At 38.3% G+C, this 11,396-nt stretch overlaps 1 long non-coding RNA gene across 1 annotated transcript; it reads right to left on the bottom strand.

Moving 5' to 3' along the window:
* Positions 1-218: 218 nt before the first annotated feature.
* LOC117812100 lies at positions 219-5,014 on the bottom strand. Its single transcript, XR_004631135.1, has 4 exons — positions 4,955-5,014; positions 4,689-4,816; positions 1,486-1,575; positions 219-339 (listed from the first exon to the last, which is right to left on the bottom strand). It is a non-coding gene; the product is annotated as an uncharacterized LOC117812100 (long non-coding RNA).
* Between the last annotated feature and the right edge of the window lie 6,382 nt (positions 5,015-11,396).

The raw sequence follows: 11,396 nt of genomic DNA, 5'->3' as shown, positions 1-11,396 counted from the left end.
TAAAATTCATCAGGTTTGTGTTTGCCAACATTGCTGCCCTCAACTCTGCCAGGCTGCCTCTGCTTCTCAATTATGTACAACTAAAATTAGACATGAATATGGAATGACTTGAAACTAAATGCAGATGCAATGAAAACACATGCAGTGTGGACGGATCGTTTTGGATCCCTCACAGAGGCAGAGAAAACAAAGTAATGGTAGTACACAACACTTTGAAAACATTTTGCAGACAAGCCAGCACCATTAGAGAGCGAGTGTGGCAGACTTTTATTTGATTCCAATCCAAGGTATCACTGTGTCCTGCACTGTGGCTGATACACAGCCACATCAGGGGTCTTCCTGCAAAACAGAGTGTTCAGACATGCTTTGAACACAATGGATATTTGACCTTGCAAGAACTCGCTCTGGTGTAACACTCTGTTATCACCTGGCTCTCTTACTTGTTGCTAGGTTGTGTTTAACCTTCATTGGAAATGTGAAGGTTACTTTGAATTATAACAAATAAGCAGGCTCATGCTTAAATTTGACTGTGAATTGAAGTGTTCAGTTTAATCCCACAAGGAAGTTGATCAGAATGTGTTACCATGGAAGCTTTCTGACCATGAAATTTAAAATGTCTATGTTCTTAGCTGTGTAAATTATCATTTTGAAATCAATAGTATGTGTCAACTTGTCTTATGTCACTTGTCTATAGTGAAGGGGTGGTTATGTGATTTAGAATTTCCTCAAGTTAAGACAAGACCTCTGCCTCATATCAGGATTTTGCTCACCCTGTCAGGGTTCTAATTTGCATGTCTACCTGTTCACTATACATGAATTTACCTTACTTTGAAATGAAATAGGATCAGCAAATAAAATACTGTGTTTGATGAGTATCTACTGTTCATACAGGAAAGCCTCAAAGTGTTCAAACAGTTGTTGTTTTTTTTACAAAAATGATGATAAATATTCGTCAACAACCATTGTTTTCTATGGCAACGATAGAACAATGGCAAGCTCAAAGTACACCACTGATGATGACATCTTTGACAAACATATATTTTGTTGTCTTGAACAAGATAATGTGGGGCTACAAAGTTAGATGCGGATTCATGGACATTCAAAATGATGAAATTTCCCCCACTATGAATAGAACCGGTCAGTCAAAATAAAAGCAATGCATTCCTGTAACAGGCTGAGATAGCAGAGGGGTACAGTGTTAATTTAGTTACTTATCTGCAACAAGTGGACTGCTGATCAAATTCTCACTGCTTCTTTGAAACTTTCTCATTTTATGGATGATTTTATTTTCCAAATGCCAAATCTTCACCCAGCCACAGAGTGACTTCAGTTCAACATTTGATGTTTGCCATTTTTGCCACTATGGCCATTAAGAGCTCTGTTTCAAAGCCTCAATTTACTCTTGTTTGGCTATATGTCTCCTTCTGTAAGGTCTATGTGGGGGTCAGAGGTCTTGCAGATGGTTAAGGGAAATGGTTTGTGTACCTTGTTTTTCTTGATGAGCAGCTGTACAGTCTGCAGGTAGTTTCCATGGTCTGTCGATGTGGCCGAAGCCATTCTCTCCTCCACATAGAGCTGGAGTCACAAACAGACAAACATACACACATTAGAAAATGTCTGAGTCAAGTTGTGTGATTTTAATATTGTGACCCATTTTTCTTTATTCATATCATTACTGCTTACATTATTACTAATATTCAATCTGCTTGTGGTTCTTCTACTACTGCTGCTGCTTATGTTGAAGTTACTACGGCCACTTCTACAATCCTTACCACTGCTAACTTGCTTGATCTTATAAAGATATACGTAGGTCTAATTGCAAAAAATGATGTCTGAAAACATGTTCTATGAATAAAAATATAAACAGCTTTCATTTTTCTGAAGATTTGCTGAATAATTTCTGAGTACCATTTAAGTCTAAGTCGTGGGTTACTAAGTCATGTTATTTTTTTTCTCCTCCAGTGTTAATGACAGAAGAGAGAGAGGCAGAGAAGATAGTATTCAAAAATCACTGGATTCATAAAAAAAAATTCACCGTTCCTTGGGGAGTAAACAAAACTAGAAAAAAGTCAACTTTGGTAGAAGAAATTGCTGAAGTAGTTGCTCTTTTGATTTGCTTTAGAGAGCAACATCACCCATACTCAGAAGATGAAGTAAAACATGACTGAATAATTACCTAAATTAAATCAGTTTGAAAAATGTACACAAGTCACCAACTTGGTGCCAACCTGTCAGCCTAATTCCTTTACAGAGTGTGTGTTTGTTTGTTTGTTTGTGTATAAAATGGATCGCTGTTGTCAGCCCAAACTAATATCAACTCCCACATGAACTGTTAATGCCAGACCAAAGACCTTCACACACACAGGCACAAAGTCACAGACATCATCTCACACACAATATGAAGCCGGCAGATCATTAATCCACTCTGCAGTCTATTTGGAGGCCACTGCTGATGGAAAGAAGGAGAGACAGAGTGAGACAGAGGAGGGAAACAAAGAGTGAGTGAGGGACAAAGAGAGAGAGACACTTATGAACACTAGCTGAGTGCTCTGCGTGTAATATACTGGACTCAATTCATGTCACAGAGGCAAGAGAACAGAGAGGTGACAGAGTGACAGGGTGAGAGGAGAAAGAGGGAAATAATAGAGGAGGGAATGGAGAGTATATTGAGACTTGCAGAGGACCGTTATGGGGAAAATGATGGATATAGGAAGAGAGGAGAGAAAAAGAGGTCTATGTGTAAGTAATGTTGCAAATGAAAAATGCAAAAGAGGGAAACAAAGAAAATCCCATTGACAAACTTTAATTAGATTAATCATTTTAAATACATGAAACTCCAGCACTTTGTGAAAAATGGCAGTTTGGTTAATGACCTTTTGCTTCATAATGTGAAGACCTAGATACTGTTTGCCAACATTGTATGCTCTATCCAAGCCTGATATACTGCTTGGGCTGACTGACATAGTATCAAAATTGCAAAATCTGCTTGGGGTTAGTGCTTTTGGTTAGAGATTTTGTTTCAGTCTGTCTCCCTATTTCCCCCCAAATACTTAGATTCCGACTCTTTATGCCCTCCTGCCATTCCTCACCTCTCCACTAGATGCCCTTAAACTTCCCTCCTTCCTCCATCCATGCACCTGGGTTTTGCAATAAGCCAATCAGAGCCCTGACCTACCTGCTTCCACTTGTCTCATGCCATATACACAACAGTTTTCTTGGGACTGTTCGAATTGTCCTTTTTAGATAGTAAGGACCCTATGAGTGAAACGACCCCCAAGTGTTTGAGCGACGGCCACAATAAGAAGAAAAATGTACTTTCTTGGTGCCAGCTACAATTAAAGTTGCGCCCCTCTGGACCATGTGTGACAACTATCAATAGCATGACAGCAGCTGATTTGAAGACAAATTCACTTGATTAAACAATAATTTTCATTCAATCAGACTTATGATTCATGTCAATAATAACGAGAGGAAAGGAAAGTCAGAATGCATGCCTTATATTCATTATTACTGAGTTTAGTGTAACTATTCTACTTGAAACAGAAGATCGTCTATGCTGCAGTGCAGAACTATTTTTTGGGCCCTGCTACCCAGAGTTATCGCTACTAAGTTCAACAATATCCTGCATTTGGGTCACCATTGTGCTATTATTATAACGTAGTATTAACACTCAAAACCAAGCTGTAACCTTGACGGCCAATGTTTGAGTGCAAAAAACTGCAGTTCCTTAAGTGTCCACTGGAGGCTTGCTCCGAAGTCAAGAAAAGCCTCATTAGAGCCAGTGTTATAATGCCCAATTTAAACAGTAGACTTAAACAAATCAGAAGGTGATTTTTTTTATCAGTCATGTGTTTTGTTGTTATAATAAAGCTAATTTAACTGATAAGTTGACAGATGTTAGCTGTTTGCCAAGCCAGACTAGCCTAACACCTTAACTCCACCAAACCTTCTTTCCACATTCACTAGAAGTAAGATTAAATCAGCATTCCTAGCGTGGCGAACATCATATCAGCTTCATAATGCCTCAGAAACCAATAAGTGATGTCACTATTTTATACACTCCATGCTTGAAACATCTTAAGACTATATGTATAGTTTAGATCTCAAATTAAATAGTGTATTCTGCTTATCAAAATGGTGTACTAATCAAACAATGACTGCTATGGTGAAAAAAGAACATTGTATGAGAAGATTTGACCTTATGAAATGATCAGTCAATGTTATCCAATACATTCATTGTTCACTGACAGGGTAACCCCAGCACTACTTTTTCTTTACTCTGCTGAATGTCTCCAGGTTTTTATATTGTTTCTATAATGATATCAGTGAAACCCCGTTCACTACTACCTTGATGCAGCCGGTGGGAAAACAGCAGACACGAGTCCGGTTGGGTTTGAGGAATCGTGACTTTATTTGCGTTGACAAATAAACTTATAAACGGCATACGCTTGCTATAATAGTCGGTGCTAACTTTCCTCCTTCCATTCACCCGCTTCCCGGCACTTTTTACACACAACGTCCTTTTACTCTCACTCACTCTACATTTCACACATGCACACACAGCTATTACCATCAGAGCTCCGCTAATAGTAAATGTGATTGAGTTAATTCGCCTTACTTTTCTTTAAATTTTGTTGATTTTGATGAGTTGACACGTGTCCTTAAAAACACTGTAAATAAATACTCACTTCTGGGAAAAGAGACGTCTGCAGTGTTGCCTTCCTACCACCTTCCTCAACACTTGAGCTTGACTACACTACAGTCTGGCCCAAGGGTTGAGGCAAAATCTTCATTATTGGATTTCTGGTCGAAAATGCTAAAAAAAAAAAGAAAAAGAAAGCCAACAAAAAAAACTAGGTGGTCATACAAATCACCAGGACACAGTTTCTAAGGAAATATGAACTGCTCACTGAAAAGAAAACATTAATACTGTTCCCAAAAAAAGTTCACTTACTTCAGCTTATTTATTCAAGCAGAGGGGGTTTGAAAACTAGGACTCATTCAAAATTTAAACACACCCAACCTCAACCCTCTCAGGTGTTTCCTCTTTAACCTGATTAGACCTCTGCTGGCTGTGTGAGCTGCATGTTCACACTGCTTGATTGACACCTCTGTCACTCTTCACTTTTACTTGGTAGGATGTAACAACTTTCATTTATCCATGCTGGTACACCACTTGCAACACACCAGCAGTGATGCCTTAGTTAACTTTAATTCATGGTAACAACAGTTGGCAGAGATAGCAAAGTCATTTTCCCATTGGGATTTAGCAACAACAAGCTGTGAGAATTAGATGTATTAAAGTGGGCTTTGTTGGTACGTGTGGCATTTTGTTCTTCTTGTATTGTAGTCAAGAGCGTCATATACTGTTCCATGTGCCACTTTGAAAAGGAGTGGAAATACATGTAAAATGACATTAAGACACATTTGCTCATTGTTTGTGACTACTCCCTAATCTCATATGACACACATTTCAGATGTATTAAGGTTTTATTTTACGCTCTACAGAAGGTTGAAGTGACTGATAAGAGAAAATAACTGCTAGTACAAACCATTGTTACATGTCTGCAGGTAAAGAAACAAAGTATCTGCCAATGAAGCAAGCAACATTGCTTTGATAAGTCCCTTTACAAATGTATCAAGAAATGTTACGCACTTCATTGGCTGATATGGACTAATTACAAGCAATTCAGGCCATATTTGTTGCTTGTGATATCTTGTAATAAGATGTATTCCTGGGCTTGCTGGGTGAATGTGACTTATAAAACGCTATGGTTTGCATTTTGCTGTGTATCAATCACTAAAGATCACCTCCTCACTATAAATATACATTTGGGTTAATATAAGTTGTTGAATACGTCAGATGGTCTTTACTTTTTACTTATTAGCCCAGACAGTCTCATTGGTGAGTAATTTTACATTGTTTTAGCTTTGCTATTTGATAAGTTTTCTTCTATAAGGGTTAATTCCCATTGAGAAAGCTGTACAGTCCGCTGCCTGCTGGTGCAAGAAATTCTATCTCAAACAAGTCAATGAGAACTTCTCAACTCCCCAGTGAAGCTTTGAAGTGATAATAACCACTGTCCACAGTCTCTCTCTCCCTCCCACAGTCCAGGCTACAGGTATATGGACTTCCATGGCAGACCATTTGTTATCAGAATTGCTTTCACAACCCCCTCTTCTTTTTACTCTTCATCCTCGTTTTTTTCTTTGGCTTTGCCTCTTTACCCTCCTCCTCCTCCTGTCTCTGTGCCCTGCCCTCTTTGCCCCCTCCTCTACCTGTCTTTGTTGTTGGTCACAGTGGGATATATGGCTTTGTGTCAGGTGAGATGTTATCGACCGCACACACGTTGACGTTGACACACACACACACACACACACACACACACACACACATCCAATGTGTGAGTGTGACCGGTGAACTAATCATGCTCACTGCCCCTTGCTACATGTACACGATGACCTCTCTGTGCCTCTCTCTTTTACCCTCATGGTCTTAGAACCCAAAGGTTTCTCTCCTATTTGTCGTCAAATTTAATAATTTGGTTTCTTTAAACAGCACTTTGTATTCTACAAGTTGCAGTTCTCTCTTAAAGAATGTCCTGATTCATGATCAAGCTTTATTACTCAGCTTTCTTACCAGTCATCAGCCTGGGTTAAATACGTGATTCTGATTGGTAAAACCCCTTAGTAACAGTAAATAATTCTCAATGGCAAGACTAATGCCAGGGACAACCAAATCACATCATATTAAATCAATCTGGAGTCCAGCCTATTCAATTTATGGTTTCACCTTTCTTGTTGACAATGTGGCAAAAACAAGTTTGGATAGAAACAACATGATGTATATTTCTAATATTATTTTCTGTTTATCTGGAGAGCACAACACCTTTGATTTGTGGTTACTGGCTGACCAGCCAACAGCAGGCTATTATCAATCAATCAATCAATCAATATTTGTACAGCGCCAAATCAAAACAAATATTATCTCAAGATGCTTTTACAAACATAGCAGGTCTAGATCATACTCTATGTTAAAGTATTAACAAAGCCCAAACTTCAAGTCAGGGTAAGACTGAGTCTTATCTCATCTTAACCGTCCATGAGTAGACCACTTCGCAGTATTTAACTAGTTACAGAGGAAAGGAAAAACGTCCTTTTAAAGCTGGGGTTGGTAATCAGATTTAGATACACTTTTTGTTATACTGGTTAAAATGATCTTTATATCCTGATGGCATCAATACATAATGTGTTCTTAAAAAAGAGTTGTCGTTCTGGAGGAGCTCTGAGGGAGGAGGGGAGGGGTTAGACGGAGTCATGAGGACATGCTACATTCAAATTCATGCTAGTTTTCCGAGACTGCCAACCCCAGCTTTAACATGCAGAAACCTCGAGCTGAACCAGACTCATGTTAGACAGAAGATATCGGACACAAAGCGACCACCAGCTGCAACACCATTAGGGCTTGAGTAGGGATGGGTACCGAATTCAGTACTTTTATAGGTACCGACCGAAAGCCGTCGGTACTACAGAGTACCGATTCATGTAAAATCAAACGGTACCATTCTTCGGTACCTAAACGCATCCTTTTGACTGTGAGGGAGTGGAAGAGTAGGCGATTATCTATACTTTCGCCCTATAATAAAGTTTGAGACTGATCGGGTGGACGTCTCTGCTCTCTGCATCTGTGCGGGAGCGCGCAAAACGGAGCCTGCAGCTGACGGGCGTGCGCACTCTCTCGCTCCAACCACCTGCCCTGTTTATAATCGTTCCTGTGTGCGTGAATGCCCAACAAGTAAGTTGTTTGTCCTGTTATTATAAAGAGACGGAGAACTGACTTTTTCCCGTCCGCAGGCATTCACGTGTGTTCATTGATAAACTCCCGAAAGAGCAATATATATATACAAACAGTTGGATGTTGTTTTGATATATTTGTTGAAGTTTATATATTGAGAAATAAATGTTATCTTTAATTTTTTTTTTATTTGAATATAAAAAAATTAACATTTATTACCACAATCACACACAAAAGAATCGAAAATCGGTACCGTTGAGTACCGATACCGATTTCCAGGTACCGGGCATCAGTACCGTAATGGTTCAAATGTGAAAGGTATCCATCCCTAAGAGTAACAAAGCTGAAAAATAAAACTCAAATTTGTTGATAATGTGTAATGTGTTTTTCTTTTTTGTAACAATTGATTTTATAAATTTGGTATCGAAAAAAGTATCGTCAAAGAACTGGTATCGAAATGAAGGTATCGGTATCAGTACTGGTATCGAAAATTTTTGAACGATACCCAGCCCTAGGCTTGGGCAGTATCACAGCACTGGCGCAAGAACAAATGCCAACAGAGAAGTCCAACAAGAAGAGGACCATTGTTGTTATTTTCTGCATCTGTTGAAAATGCAACAGAAAAAAGCTAATGTTTTGACTTTGCAATGAATGAAAATAATAAATATGAGAAAATAGAAGTTGTTTATTTCTTCTTCTTGTCCAGTTAACGTAGATAGCACATTTCTTTACATGATCTGGATACCCTGCATACATAATTTATGTACAGAATAAAAACTAGGAGCCCAATATTGATCCCTGAGGAATGCTAAATTTAATGTTCTTGCATGCAGATTCATTTTCACCTATACCAAAAAGTTGAACTTGTTCTTAAACAGTTTAACTAATTGGACAACCTCCTCTGATATCCTACTTCTGATTGCATGAATCAGAGCCTAATTTGTGTTCATTTTCATTATCTTTTTCTAGGTACATGGTATTTTATGGTGTTATCAATTTGTCAATAAGCCTCTGATGCACTTTACCACCTCTCCATGTGACTCACTGACGACATTACAACTACTGCAGCTGAGGGTCAGATCCCTCCCTACTCCTTTCCCCTACTCCACTATCTCTCTGGATCAATGCTTCTCTTCACACCAGCATACACAGAGACACACACACAAACACACACATACACCTGCACCCACTGAGCGTGAGCAGAGGAAGGTTGAGCGACTTTGAAGTCCTCAGTGAGTGTCTCCTGTGGTCTGAGCCATCAAAGTTTCCATTTATTGGTTCCTCTGTGACAGACTTCTCACTCCAAGACACCGTTTCTCTCAGTGTGGCTGTGTGAATTACCGTAAAACCGGGACGAGGAGCCACTTTGACCTTCAACACTCACAACTCTCAATGTGCCTCAACTCACAACAAACTTTACAGACAGGGTGATGTCAAACAGAGAAACTTCTGCATTCCTCTACACTACATGGCTTTCTATTAAAGCTTGTATTTTTGGTCAAATCATGTTAAAAACATGTTGAATTTGCAATGTGATTCTTTTCATTTATAAGTTAACCTTCTCTCTACTAATGTAGAGGAACATATGCTGTTTTTTCTTGAGTAGTCAAATTTCTCAGTTAGCATTCCTATCACAGACCTTATTTCAACCTGTTTCAATTGGTTAAATTAATTAGATTTGTTTTACTACAATACAAAATATGCAACATTATGGGCTGTTTGATGTTAGCAAGAAGGTTTATAGACATAGTAAATGAAGCAGTTTTTTTTAACAATCCCAAAGGAAACAGGAAAAACAAGAAGAATGCACATGCGCTTGTACTAAAGTTGCACAGCTCTGACTGTGGTGGCAGAATGACCTTTGGATGCTGATGTCATGGTACTAATGAATGGTGCTCTCTGCAAGAGCTCAATAGTCAATAATGGTGAGCAGCAGATTGCCATGCAAGTGGTCTCATGATAGAACCTCATTGCCCCATGCACAGCAACACTATCCTTTTAGCCGCAATGTGCAACATGGGAGATGCAAATATCTGTTCATTTGTGTGTAAATGTTTGATGAATCTTGTGACAGGAGGATGTTTTGGTGCGATCTGGCCTAAACATAAACATTTATAAAAAAGTGTATAAATACTTGGTTAATTTTTTTTTAACTTTTGACCAACTTGAAATGGAAAAATGCTAACTGGGAGTTGTCATTTCTATCTAAGTCAGATCTAATATCAAACTAAACAATACAATGAATGGATCTTCCTCAACGCTTTTTAAAGCTTTTTATTTTTTGCATTTGTTATAGTTTGAAATACAAAGTTATCAGTAATTGGATGACTGGAAGGATTAATTGTTTGACATTAGAAATAATTATTACCTTGTATTTATTGTTTTTGAAATGTTACATCTACATGTACAATTATGTTTCTGTGTCTGTTGTTAAATGTAATGTTTGAACGTGCAGCTGTACTGAAAACAAATTCCACCAGTTGGCTGTGGTCATTAAATCAATCAATTGATCAATCGATCAATCGATCAATCAATCAATCAATCAATCGATCAATCAATCAATCAATCAATCAATCAATCAATCAATCAATCAATCAATCAATCAATCAATCAATCAATCAATACCTGGTTCCGATCAGTATACATCTTCAGTCTGATATTGCCTCCACAAGAACTGATTTCTATTGTGGAGGTTGAATCAATCTTTCCTAACCAATCACTGGAGACAAATAATCAACCTTAATTTGATCACTTTAGAATAGAGAAAAATTTGGAAACTAATATATACAGCAATGTTGTGGGACATTTCTATACAGGTTGAAGATTTTTCATGCCTCCTTTTCCTCTGGCTCACTTAACAACACTTGAAAAAGGTGTTAATTCATTCTAAGGCACCAATAGGTTTAATGTTAATCACCCCGCTGCACTCATTACATATGTTTTTTTCTTTTATTGTCTGAGGCTGTTTTATGTTAAAATGTTACAATGCCAGGTGAATCAGTAAGCTAGGTGGAGTGGATTCAAAGGTCTGGACTGAGGTAAAGTTATTATTTAAATTCTGAATAGAATCTTGTGTTTTGTTCTGTGAATTCAATACAATACCTCACCTGGCCCACTAACAGTTCAAATTCAATCTCTGCCTCTAAAATTAAACTATGACATTTTCAACATCGTCCCCATACAAACTCTGTTTATAGCAAGAAAAAAATCAATGCTGCATTTTTCAATGTTGCTCTTTTATCAGAATCATAACCGCACTATTCCCATAATCAGATTGTCTCTCAGCCAAACAAGACATGACTGGAAACATTAAGTGGGTCCAAAGATTGTAGTAAAGCAAAGCCTCGTGTTGTGTTGTTTCCTTGAATCTGCTTCATGAATGAATTCTGTCTCTTGAATAATGAGCTACAGAGAGCACATTTGTTTCCAAAGCCTCAGAGTAACAAAGATGGCAGGGGAGAATAGCACTCCAGAGCCCGGTCTGTGCTGCTTAATTAGCCGGGCCAGTGTTGGCTCAGAGAGACTCACATTTGCAGTCTTATTTCACCCTATGGAAATAGAGAATAAAAGACACCCGCGCAGATGTCAAGAATTCATGGGA

The sequence above is a fragment of the Notolabrus celidotus genome, chromosome 4 (assembly GCF_009762535.1).
Source record: "Notolabrus celidotus isolate fNotCel1 chromosome 4, fNotCel1.pri, whole genome shotgun sequence".
Lineage (NCBI taxonomy): Eukaryota > Metazoa > Chordata > Actinopteri > Labriformes > Labridae > Notolabrus > Notolabrus celidotus.
This window is presented reverse-complemented; position numbering and strand designations above follow the sequence as displayed.